The 12944-nt window shown below is 42.1% G+C and overlaps 1 long non-coding RNA gene across 1 annotated transcript in view; it reads right to left on the reverse strand.

Annotated features, from left to right (window-relative positions):
• LOC306641610 overlaps positions 1-12944 on the reverse strand; it is a 29301-nt gene that overhangs the window by 11319 nt on the left and 5038 nt on the right. The window contains exon 3 of the long non-coding RNA XR_013758212.1: positions 11670-11819. This is a non-coding gene — a long non-coding RNA (uncharacterized lncRNA). The remainder of the gene's footprint in view (positions 1-11669; positions 11820-12944) is intronic.

Consider the following 12944-nt stretch of genomic DNA (forward strand, 5'->3'; position numbering starts at 1 on the left):
CGCCATGTACAGAGAAACAACATGTATCCCATTTGTTTACAATAAAAAATAAATAAATAAATAAATAAAAAGAAACTCTCAAAATTTAAAAATAAGAAAAAATATACTTAAAAACCAGGGAAAAGATTTGGACAGTTTAGTAAAGAAGATACACAGATAGCAAATAAGCACATGAAAATACATTCAGCATCACTGATCATTAGGAACAGGCAAATTAAAACTGCCATTTGGAAACACTACTCATAGATTAGAGAGGCTAAAATCAGACTGCCCAGTCATGTGCACAGGGAGGTGAGGGCAACCAGAGCTCTTGCACATGGTTGGGGAGAATACTACTAGTAACTTTGGAAAAACAATTTGGTAGTTATTTATAAAGTTAAACATTCACTATATTACAACCCAACAGCCCACTCATAGGCATTTATTAGCTAAGTGAAATAAAAACCTATGTTTACATAAAAACCTGTAGGTGAATGTTTTAGCAGCTTTATCCCTAAGCACTAACAACCGCAAATAATCCAAATGTCCCTCAGCTGGAGAATGGATAAACAAATGGTGCATCCACACACTGAAATATGATTCATTGATTAAAATAATGAACCACTGATCCGTGTAGTGACATGAATTAAAGTCATTATGGTAAGTGAAAGAAGCCAGGCAGATTCAGAAGATCCTATTCCACGTGATTCCATTTATATCTGGCTTCCGCTTTGTAGCAAATGCAGGGAAGGAGGAACAAGGTAAGCGCACCAAGAGGAAATAATCAGACTATTCCAGGAGGTGGGACAGTCTAGAATTAACACAGACAGGGTGCGGTGGTGGCAGGGGCAGGCACTCTGCATGAAGACACTGGGGGCAAAACAACAATAGGTAACTTGGAAACCTTCATTGTATCTGGTTTGGAGGAAAAAAAGACACTTTGGCAACCACTGAGGAAGTCTGAATGTGGACTGAATTCAGATATTAAGGAATTATTAAATCTTTGATGTGATCATGATATTGAGGTTATAAAGAAGAGGGTCTGTACTTTTAAGAGATTTTTTTTTTTCTTGGCACCAGTGATTGATCCTAAGAGTGCTTAACCACTGAGTCACATCCCCAGCCCTTTTTATTTTTTATTTTGAGACAGGGTGTTGCTAAGCTGCTTACGGCCTTGATAGTTGCTGAGGTTGGCTTTGAATTTGTAAACCTCCCACCTCAGCCTCCTGAGCTGCTGGGATACCAGGTATGTACACCATGCCCAGCATATGTATTATTCTTTCACATTTTTTACTTAATAATATTTTGTAGTGATATGTTGGGAATGTACAAAGCAGAATTAACCATCCTCTACTAAACCATTAATGGAGAGGACAAATTTGAGACACACTCTAGAAAGTAAAAGAACAAATACTATGAGAAAGACAATAGCAAATATGCAGGCAGAGGTCAAGAGAGCTTGAGACAGTGTGAGTGAGAAAGTAAGGCAAAAATGAATTTTATTTTGTTAAGGCACTATTCCAATATCCCAAATAAGAACTCCAGGTCCTTCTGAAGCAAAAGACAAAGGATTTATTCTGGCCATGGCTGGGGAAGCAGAAAGCAAACAGTTCTGCAGTCTCCCACACCCCCTGGGGGTTGACTGCTGCTTAAAAGCTGGAAAACTACAAGGAAAGGGGGAGAGAGGGTGGCAGTTACAACCACAGGTTACATAAACAACTTGCTCAGGATTCTCAGTGCATGTTCAGAGGAGCAAACTTACATTCTACAAGTTCAGGGTGTGAGTGGGGAAAGGCAGAGGTGTTAGCTGCTATGCAAGTGTACTCACAAAAAAGAAAAGGGGGCTGATTTTTACACAAGGTGAAATATCTGAACAAAATGGAGTTAGCTTAGTTCAACATTTAAATCAGCCCATAGCGATTTTCCAAGCAGCAGAGATTAAAGAGAATGGTACAACATTCCCATGTGATCCGACATAGGAATTACTGGTGTTCCTAAAGAAGGCCATACAACAAATAGAAGAAATAATCAAAGATATAATTAAAGAACATGTTATATAACTGATAATAAACCTGAGTAAGAAGAATAAAAGCATGGTCCAGATTTCAAGAAAAAAAAAAATCAATGAGTTGATTCATTTCCAGAAACATTTTCTAAATTAGTTTTTAATTATAAAGAACTGCAAGAAAGTCCCAGGAGGATCTACATAAAGAAAATTTTATTTTCATTATAAATGAAGGAACTGATTTTACGTTGCATACTTTTCTAAATATTAGTGGCAAAAAAGGTCATATGGAGACAGTATTGAGTGAAGAAAGTAAGGATTCAATAACTTTATTCCCAGCCAAATTGTTTGTGATATGTAGATGTAGCATAAAAATGTTCTTATATATGGGCATGGAAAAAAATAACTTATAGAAAAAATTACATGAACATATGTTTCATTCAACCAAGAGATAAATTTAAAACACAAGACTGGTGAAATCACATCTAAAAGTATTTGCAGATCCTTTCTTGCTGGATTTACATCCCAATCTTAGTAATCCAATCTAATTATGTGTCTCCCCGGAGCAAAGCTTAGCCATGCAGTCACCTCACTATGTCCTCTTCTGCTAAAGCATCTTTCCCAGCACCAGGAGGTGTGGCTTTGAGCCATATGCATCACTCCATAATTGCAGTGGTATCTCTTGCCATGCTTGACAGACAAGGAAAACAATAACTGCTGTTGTTCTGTTTCAGCATTACAAACAATAGCACACAATCAACATGGTAGAAGGGAGAAGGCTATGCCAGAATTACTAAACTAACAATCTTTTCTTCCTGCTTTCCATTTTTAAAAAGATGTTAAATATGGCCACATAATAATAAAAATAATGAAATTGAATCATGATTCTTCTACGTCTTCAGTGGCATAAAATTTTTGGTTTTGAATTTTTTTTAAGTACTGAAGATCAAACCTAGGTCCTTGTGCATACTCTCCTGAGTTACACCTCTAGCTCCATTTTTTTAAAGTAATAAAATACCAAAAAGGAAATATATTATCAACCTCTATTCATATTATCAGCCAAGATGAGTGAATATTCTTATGTTAACTATTCTTTAAAAGTAATGTATATAGTAATTAGTGTATATAGTGTGATATTGAAAGTGTAATTTATACATACACACACAAAGTGCCTCTATGCCATGTAAAGAGAACTTGAGAGAGCAGGAGAAAGTGAGACAAAAATGAATTTTATTTTCCAAGCAACAGAATCCTGTTGTCATGAGGAAACATCTCTGTATAATAGACAGTTACCTTGATGAGCCTTAGAGTGATGGTGAGAATACAAATGGTAATTTTTTCAAATGTCTGGCTTTAGTTTACTGAGTGGGGGATACAAAATGAGGTGGCAGTGGAATTGCTCCAAGGCATGAAATGAAACTGGAGAGTAATAATAGCTGACACTTCTTAAGTGCTGGACACTGCACATGAGGACTGCTGACAACTCTGTGAGGTAAGTACTATAACCCCCCACTTAACAGACAAGGAAACTGAAGCCCTGAGAGGCTAAGTAACTCATCCAAAGTCCTACAGCTAGTAAGTAGCATAACTTGGCAATCAAATCAAGCAATTCTGGCACCAGAATCTGTTTTAAGAGCCAACACTGTAGTGCCCACCATAGTCTGCTGTCCAGAAAGAGAGGTAGGGCAGACAGAGTGAAATAGACTTGGGTACATTTCTGATGGATAGGATGCCATGGATGGGCTGTATCAGAACCAATGTCAGAGAAACAGAAAGCAAGAATGTAGAAGAATCTGGGTAAATTTTTTTCTTTACATTTTCATTTCCTGTAATGTTCTACAGTTGAATGTACACTTTTATAATCAGAAAAGAATCATTTCTTAATGTGATGATTACATTTAAAATATTCATAGCAAGTAGCTTGGAAAGAATCTCAGAGAAAAGTTAGCAATGCTTATAACTAGATGGAAGAACTATGGGTGATTTCTTTCCCTTTCTTCCTTTTCTAAATTTTGCAATCTCTCTACAATAAACAGATGTCATCTTTGAAATGGAGAACAAGTTATTTTAAATAAAATAAAAAAGAATAATTTTAGACACAACAGACATTATCCAAGAGAAGTGATGTGAAGACAGGGGATCTTAAGAAAGTTTGATTGTTTCAGAGTTGGACCAGAGCAAGGTAAGAGGCCAATGATTGAGGTGTGAAAGGTCCCATGACTCCAACCTTGTTGAATATCAATGTACTCAACAAGTGTTTATTGAACATCAACCAAAGACCAGACACAATGGACAAGGAGTTTAAAGACTGAGTGGGAAAAATATGCACCAAACAAGTAAACCCAGGAATACACAGTTAATTTCAGATAGTAATAAGTGACAGGAAAGGGGAATAAATAAGGTACTGACTAGAAAATAAGGCAAGGGGAAAAAGGTGAAGGACTCTGCTTTAGGGAAGTGGGCAGGACAGGACTCCAAGAGGAGTTAAGGTTTGAGCTGGGGCCCGAGGGTGAGAAGGAGCTGCCCTGGGGAAGGCATCTGGGCAGAGGATACTGCAGAGCAAAGGCTGTGAAGAGGAACAGAGAGGACTCCAGTGTGGCTGCAGCACACTGTGGTTGTGGGTGGGGAGAAGCAGGAGCTTGGAGAAAGCAGGGGCCATTTGCATAGGGCTCTGTGTGCTATGCAAAGGTGTTTTTATTGTATCCCACATGCTAGTAGAAGCCATTGGAAGGCTTTAAATACTAGGATAACATGATGTGAATTGAATTATGCTTTAAAAGGTCACCCGGACTGCTCATGAAGAATGAGTTTAAGAGGAGCAGGAGAAACAACATGGAGACCAATTAGGAGGTCTGCGCACTCTCCAGTGGGGAAAGATGGGACTTGGCTGTGGTGGAGTCAGGAAAATGTGGCTCAACCTGCTATCTTTCAAGAAGCAACACAACTGCTGCTCCTATATGAGGCTTTTCCTGACTCTTCCCAGGTGGGTGTTGGGGGCTCCAGGTATCCCCTGCACATGACTCCTGCTGCAGCTACAGCACTTAATCCTACTTGCTTCTGTGTGTGTCCGTCTCATTCTTATGGTCAGACTCCTTGCACTCCTAACCAGCAGCTGGCCCTTGGCAACAGCAACAGCTAGGCCTTCAGTGCAGACCTCTGCTAGGTGAGGGACAGAGATGGTTAATCTCAGGAGTCAGTTTGACTGGACTAAGGGACACCCATATAACTGGCAAAGCATTATTTCTGGGTATATCTGGAAGGGTATATCTGGAAGAGAATGACATTTAAATTAGTGGACTGAATTAGGAAAATCCATCTTCGCCTAATATAGATGGGCTCCATCCAACTGGCTGAAGACTCAGAACAAAAATTTAAAAAGAAAGGCAAATTCTCTTTCTATTCTCCCCACGCCTCTCTGTCTCTCTCCACGCTCCCACCCCACTTCTCCCTCTCTCCTGCAGCCTGGGACACCCATCTTCTCCTCTCCTTGGATTTCAGAACTCCAGGTTCTCGGCACCTTGAACTCCAGTACTTGCACCAGTGGCCCCTTAGGTTCTCAGGCCTTTGGCCTCAGACTGAGAGTTACACCATCTGCTCCTGGTTTCTAGGCATTTGACCTTGAGCTAAATCATGCTATCAGTTTCCCTGTTTTGCAGACTACATATGTTGCATTGTGGCATTTACCAGCATTTGTAATCACATGAGCCTATTTCCCTAATAAGCCCCCTCTTATCTATCTATCTGCCTATCTATCTATCTATCTATCTATCTATCTATCTATCTATCTATCTATCTATCATCTATCCTGTTCCTCTGGAGAACTCTAATACACGTGTTGTTTTTGTTTAATCTGTTGACAGCCTGAGAAAGTAGACATTATTCATTCCATTTTATAGATCTGAAAATAAGGTTTAGAGTGATAGAAAATCACTCTAAATGAATTATTCTTTTCTTTATCTTGATCTTCAGTAAACTTGCTGCTTTTGTGTCGGACAACATGTCTCTGAAAATCCTGAGGAAGGCCTGGTGAGACCCTTGAAACACACACCACCAACCCGCATGTTCCCCTCAAGCAGTGGTAATAAGGTTAAAATGTGGCTCCCTGCGGGCAAAGGCAGAGTTTGGAAAACACAATTGGACTGCAGATGGGCTCCTAAGGTCACAAGGCTAAGAAATAAGAGAATCTGGGCTTGGAATGCAGATCTAGTAAGCTCTCCAACTCACATTGCCAGTGAGTGGAGATTCAACAAATAGATGATAAAAGACTGAGCAAAGAAAGGAGGACCTGAGAGGAGGACCTGGACAGGGCAGCATTGATGAGACAAGAGATAAAGAACTGGCCTGAGAGAAATCTCAGAGGAAGGCGAGATCAACCCCTGCACCTGCTCCCTGCAGGAGGTGCAGCACTCACTCCAGGAGGCCTCAACAAGGCCCAACTGCAAGACTGCAGCACTCAGGGACCACCTGGTCATGGCGGTGGGGAGGGAGGCTTAAGACCCAGAGAGCCAGTCACAGTGTCACACATCTAGAATCCCAGAGACTCAGGAGGCTGAGTCAGGAGGATTTCAAGTTCAAGGCCAGCAACTTAGCAAGACCCTGTCTCAAAATAAAAAATAAAAACAGCTGGGGGGTGTAGTTCAGTGGCAAAGTGTGCTGGGTTCAATTCCCAACCCACCCCCGACACAAACCTGAAGAGAGAAAATAAGATTTCTGGGGCTCATGAGGAGCTGTGATGAAAAGGTCAGGAGTGACCATTGTGTCACAGAAACCAGGAGAGGAGATGACTTGGTGGAGATGGCCAGCAATAGAGTTAGACTGTTTCTAGGCCAAATGGATTAAAACAAACAAACAAACAAAAGCAATTCCCACAGTGTGGTCTTTGAGGAACCCAAATTGCAATACCTCCTAAGGTTATTTTGCAATTTGATTATTGAGAGTGTAGTGTGAGTGAAGTGAGGATCATTAAGTCTGTCCACCCCCTTCTCCCACCACATCCCCATCAGCCACAGTAAAGGAGATGGTGCACAGCCATGAGGCAGATTACCCCCAAGACCCAGACAACCCAAGGCCCCTGAGTCTGATAATAGCCCATCTAAAGAAGAGGCTCCTTCCAACACCCTGCCAGAGCCCACCTGCAGTCCAATCATGTTTTCCAAACTCTGCCTTTGCCCTGCAGGGAGCCATACTTTAACCTTATTACCACTCCTTGAGGGGAACATGACGGTTGGTGGTATGTGTTTCAAGGATCTCTCCAGGACTTCCGCCGGATTTTCAGAGGCACGTTGTCTGACACAAAAGCAGCAAGTTTACTGAAGATCAAGATAAAGAAAAGAACCATTCATGTTCGTGGCATGAACAGAAGAGGAAGGAAAAGGAGAACATCTCGGTTTCTCATTGGAGTTACCAGGAAGCACAATTAAACCTTGCTGGAAGAAAAGTGCCTGCACTCCCTGCTAACGCGTGCCTGCACTCCCTGCTAACGCGTGCCTCCCTCTGGTCCACAACCTTGGCCAGCTGAGAAGTCTAAAGAATGCACAGCCCTACAGTGCCATCTTAGCAGTCTTGCAGCTGTGCCCAAAACTGACTTCAGCTAGGAGGACCCTGGGGGTGAACTTCCATTACTCCAACTGCTAGGCATTCTTTGACAAGGAGAAGGTGGTCCACGTTGACTGGGACTTTGGAGCGGGTGGGGTAGGGAGAATGGAAACAGAAGTGTCCAGGAAGAAACAGCCAGAGTGTATCTAGAACCAAAGGGAAGGACATAGATCAAAGAATGCCTCTGGTAACTCAGGTGTGCCTGCACCAATCTCCTGGAAATAAAAAACTTTGTTTCAGTAGAAAGAGAAAGGAAGTGGAGAAACAGAAAAAGAAAAGGACGAGAAGGAGGAGCAGGAGAGGAGGAAGAGGAGGAGGAGAGAAGGAAAAGACAATTAAGATCCAATGAAAGGCATTTCCAAAAGGACAGAAAGCTGAAATCTAGCACTGAATGAAATGGATCAATTTGATTCACCTTTGCAGAGTGTGAGCAAGCAGTGATTGTCCTTCTTAACCTAAAGTGTTGGCCGAAGGTGAACTTCCTCTGCAGTTCAGTAATAAAACTGGAATTACACAGGTTTTATCATATCCCTGAGTCCTCCAACTGTTTCATGCCCTCAAAGAATCAACAATTCTGAAGAGCTATAAAACACCCAGACCAAGAGACTACTGAAAACATTTACTCCTGAGATCTCTGAGACTGTCCCTAGACAGAGCCATCTCAGCTGCCCTCCTCATAGGCTCCTTTTCAATGGTATGTAGCCAACTGGCCCTGGAGAAGGGAAAACCCATGGGGACTTCTAGGACTTTCTAATTACCTTAAAGGACAGTGGCAGCACAGAACTCCGTAAGCCCAAAGATGCCACAGAGGAAGTTCACTCCCTATACCCACAAAGCTTGGCTCTAGCGGGCATAAAGAAGGGACAGGAGGCTTCACCATTGTTTGGTTCACGCCTTCAGCCAACATTCTTGAGTGTTCACCATGTGTCATCACCAGAGTCAAGGGCTGAGGGCATAAAGGTGGAGACAAGGAAACTGTGGAAAGAGTCCTGTTTTCTCGGAGCTCACGGCCTGGCAGGTGCAATGCACAAGATCAAATTGGACTCCAGGTGGAAAGTGTGACCAATGGCAGAAATAACATGCTATGGGCAGCACAGGGTGGACATAATGACTGAGTTGACCAAATCTGTCAAGCAGCAACATGAGGGAGAGAGTCCAGGCAGAGGGACCACAGGGACCTGGAGAGTGTGTTCTAATCCTGCACAAGCTTCTCTCAAGGACCAGCTCTCTCTACTGTTAGGTCATTGGCCACCTACTGTATTTATTTTACACTGTTGCACAGCAAACACCAGAAATTTAATGTCTTAAAACAATAGCCATCTCTTACATAACAATTTCTGTGGGTCTAAAGTCCAGGCTTGGGTATCTGGGTTCTCTGCTCAGGGTCTTATAAGGCAGAAATCAGGTTTCAGCTGGGCTTCATTCTTTTCAGAGTCTGCAGATGGAAGAATTCAGTTCCTTGCTTTTTAAAAATTTTTTACAGACTGCAATTTGATTCATCGTACACAAATGGGGTACATCATTTCGTTTCTATGGTTGTTCATGATGTAGATTCATATCATTCGTGTAATCATACACGTACATAGGGCAATGATGTCTGTCTCATTCCACCATTTTTCATATCCCCTTTCTCTCTCATTTCCCTCTATGTACTCTATGTACTCTAAAGTTCCTCCATTCTTCTCTCACCCCCTCTCCCCCCCCACCCCATTATATATCATCATCCACTTATCAGGGAAAACATTCGGTCTCTGTTTTTTTGGGATCGGCTTATTGCACTTAGCATGATATTCTCCAATTCCATCCATTTATGGCATTTGCAGAAATGAAATTTTGGCATTTGCAGAAATGAAATTATGGCATTAAGGTAAATGGATAGAACTAGAGAATATAATGCTAAGTGAAATAAGCCAGTCCTACAAAAACAAAGACCAAATGCTTTTCCTTGTTAATTGTAGAACTGATGTCCCTGTTTTCCTGCTAAGTGGTGACCTAGGACTGCCCTAAGCTCCTACCCACCTGGGCCCCTCTGTGTGCCATCCAAAGCATGACTGCTTCTCTAAAGTCTGAAGGTGAATTTCTAGACAGTCTGCTGAGCTGAGATCTTCTAGAACATTGCCTGACTGAGGGAGTAATTAGCCCATGATAGTTGAGGGAAGGGTAGGGTACAGGGTATCCAGAACCAGAACATGTGATCTTGGGGATCAACTCAAAATTCTGACTACACATCTGCAATTTATCATATCCAATGAGAAAATTTCACTTCTTTTCATACTTGACTTCTAGAACTGTTGACACTGATTCTCACTACTACCTTGAAATTCATACAGTGATCTTCTTGTCTCCCCAAACAGAACTCATCCATCCAAGTCCACTCCACCCTGTATTTCCTAACACCATGACTGGCACAACCGTCCCCCAATCACAAAGCCCAGGATCTTGTGAAATCACCCTACCATCTCTTGCTCTTTGCAGGGATTGACTTTTTCTGATTCTACAATGGAAATCTGTCTTCTCTACATCTCCAATGCCAAAATGCAAGTGCCATGAGACTAGGGACTTTGTCAGTTTGTCCTTATCACAATATCACAATAAGATAGTGGTTTAGATCATGGATTCTTGAGTCTAAGTACTTGAGCTCAAATCCTGCCTTGTCATTTACTAGCCACATAAGTCTGTGTCGGTTCTATAACCTCTTCTCCTTTAGTTTCCACATTTGTAAAACAAGAGTGATAATAATACTGATTCATAGGGTTATGGTGAGGATTAAATCAGTTAATGCATGTGCCTACCTACTTCTTGAACCATTCCAGTCCTTTACACAACCTACATGCATTTTCCAAACCACTAGCAGTTCCCAGAACAAGTCACAATTCTTACTCTTTCCCAGCCCAGAATGCCCTCCTCTGCCCTGTCCAGCTGAGGAGACTGTCATCATCTTTTTTTTTTTTTTTTTTTTTTTTTCTGATGCTAGAGATTAAGCCCAGGAGCATCTTATCTCTGAGTTACATCCCCAGCCCTTTTTATTTTTTATTTTGCAACAGGGTCTCCCTAAAACAACTGAAGGCCTGGTTTATTTGCTGAGGCTGATCTTGAACTTGTAATCTTCCTGCCTCAGCCTCCTGAGTCATATCATCATCTTTTGCCTACAACATCTGCAGCATCTGCTCCCAAACGTGGGGGTTTCCAGGCAGAGGTAGATCTCTATGTATTGTAGCATTTGTTGAATAACCATTTGTTTATATGTCAACTCCTCCACTGGGCTGCAGTCTCCTTGATAGCAAAAGTCAGATCTTAATCAGATTTGTATTCCTGGCAAGAAGCACAAGGTATATAGTGGAAGCTTAATATATGATTATTGAACGAATGATTGGCTCTGGGAAGTATCTAATAAACCTTGATATTTGTATTTTCCTGAATCTTGTTTTGCTTGTCACTTTTTAATAGAAATAGTCATTGATGCTTATGTCACAAACTCATTGAGTTTTACTTGTATCCTTTAAAATGAAGATTGGTAGTATCATTCATTCCCCAACAAATATGTATTGGGAAACACTTATCAGATTCTAGATTTAAGGTGGGTAAATCAGGTATGGCTCCTTCCCTTATAAGGCTTACAGTCTATTAAATCTATACTTTGAAGAAGAGGCTGACCTTGAGCCATAAATGTATCAATACAAAGTTATAAATAGAAAAGAGAGTTGTAAAGAGAACAGGTTACAAGAAGAGATCTAATTTATATATGAATGCTCCCTGACTTACAAAGGAGTTGTGTCCCAATAAACCATCACTCACTGAAATATCATGAGTGGAAATGCACTTGATACATCCAATGTAATGAACATCAGAACTTAGGAACACAGAACACTGTAGGTTATTGGTTGTCTGCCCTTGTGATCACATGGCTGACTGGGAGCTGTGGCTTCCTGCCATGGACCAACATTGCAAAAGAACATTGTACCAAATATGGATAATCCAGGAAAATATACAAACTCAATTCTCAAAGTATGGCTTCTACTGAATGCAAATCACTTTCAGACCATTCTGAATGCAAAGAAGAAAAAAGAAAAAAACACACAAGGATACCTACCACAAATCAGGGACCATCTGTAGAAAGTTTTAGGGAACTTCTCTTGAAGACATGATGTTAGAGATGCTGTGAAAGACTGCATAGGCGTGAGCCATGCAATATCATGGGGAAAGAGCATTCCAGCCCATGGGAGCAGCATGTGGGAAGACCCTAAGCAAGCGAAAGGCAGCTGGTGAGGTTAGCCTGGGAGGTGGGTATGGAGGGGACACAAAAATTGAGAAACTGTCAGGGGACAGACTTCAGGGCTTTCATCTGGAATCTGGATTTTATCAATGTATAAGGAAGCCACTGAATGTTTAAGCCAGGAGACTGACATGAACCTCTGGGAAGGATATTCCTGGGAGCACCATGTTGTGCACTGCAGATGTGGGAGCAACTCTGGATTTTAGTGGTGAAAAAAAGCAAGAACTTCTCTATCCCTGATCAGCAAAGCTTTGGTCATCAGCTCCTACCCCTGAACCCACAGGAGAAAGATAATGGAAGCTCACTTCCAGGGTCACACATGAGAAGACCTTAAGCTGTCCTGGCTATTCAGGTGGAAGTTGTCATCTCCCTGGGTTGATATCTCATCCATCATGACATGAGACATGCCAGGTAGACAGGCTCTAAGGGTCCTTTCAATTCTAACATGAATCTAGGAAGCCCAGTAACTGGAATCAGTATCCAAAGCCAGGAACCACACTTGGCAAGGGCTTTGGGTGGTCCTGGGAGGCCACAGCACTCCTATGATAAGCCTGGCCGTGCTGATCTGGCAGTGTCCTCCTATGAAGGGAGCAAACGGTGGCCTGCATGAAACTCTCTCCCATCTTACCTTTGGTTCTACTGACAAAAACAGGAACATTGGGATTGCCCAGCAAGGTGTCATTAGGTCATGTCCTGGCAGCCTGTGACTCCCAGCTTTCACTATCCCCTGGTGCCCTTAGAGACCTCACCCCTCTACCCTGCATAACACCAGAATGTAAGCACCCTCTTCATCCCACAGCTCCCCACACGCCGTTGGGGGGAGGCAGGAGATAGTTTCATCCTCTCTGCATACAGACCTTTGAGAGCTACTTGAGGCAATTTGTCACTCAGCTTCAAGTTGCCAGCCAAGGAGGGGAGCTGAGAAGACTCTATAATGAGATCCGTGCGCTGTAATTAAGTGCCAGGCTTTGTTTTACACCTGTCTTTCCCACCGTGCTGATCATATCACCAAGATCCCCCAGGCAGTAAATGGGGAGTGGGAGTCACTCTGTGATTGCACCCCAGCTCCTAAAGGCAGGTAGAGGGAAGGGT

Source organism: Sciurus vulgaris, assembly GCF_902686455.1.
Source record: "Sciurus vulgaris genome assembly, chromosome: 12".
Lineage (NCBI taxonomy): Eukaryota > Metazoa > Chordata > Mammalia > Rodentia > Sciuridae > Sciurus > Sciurus vulgaris.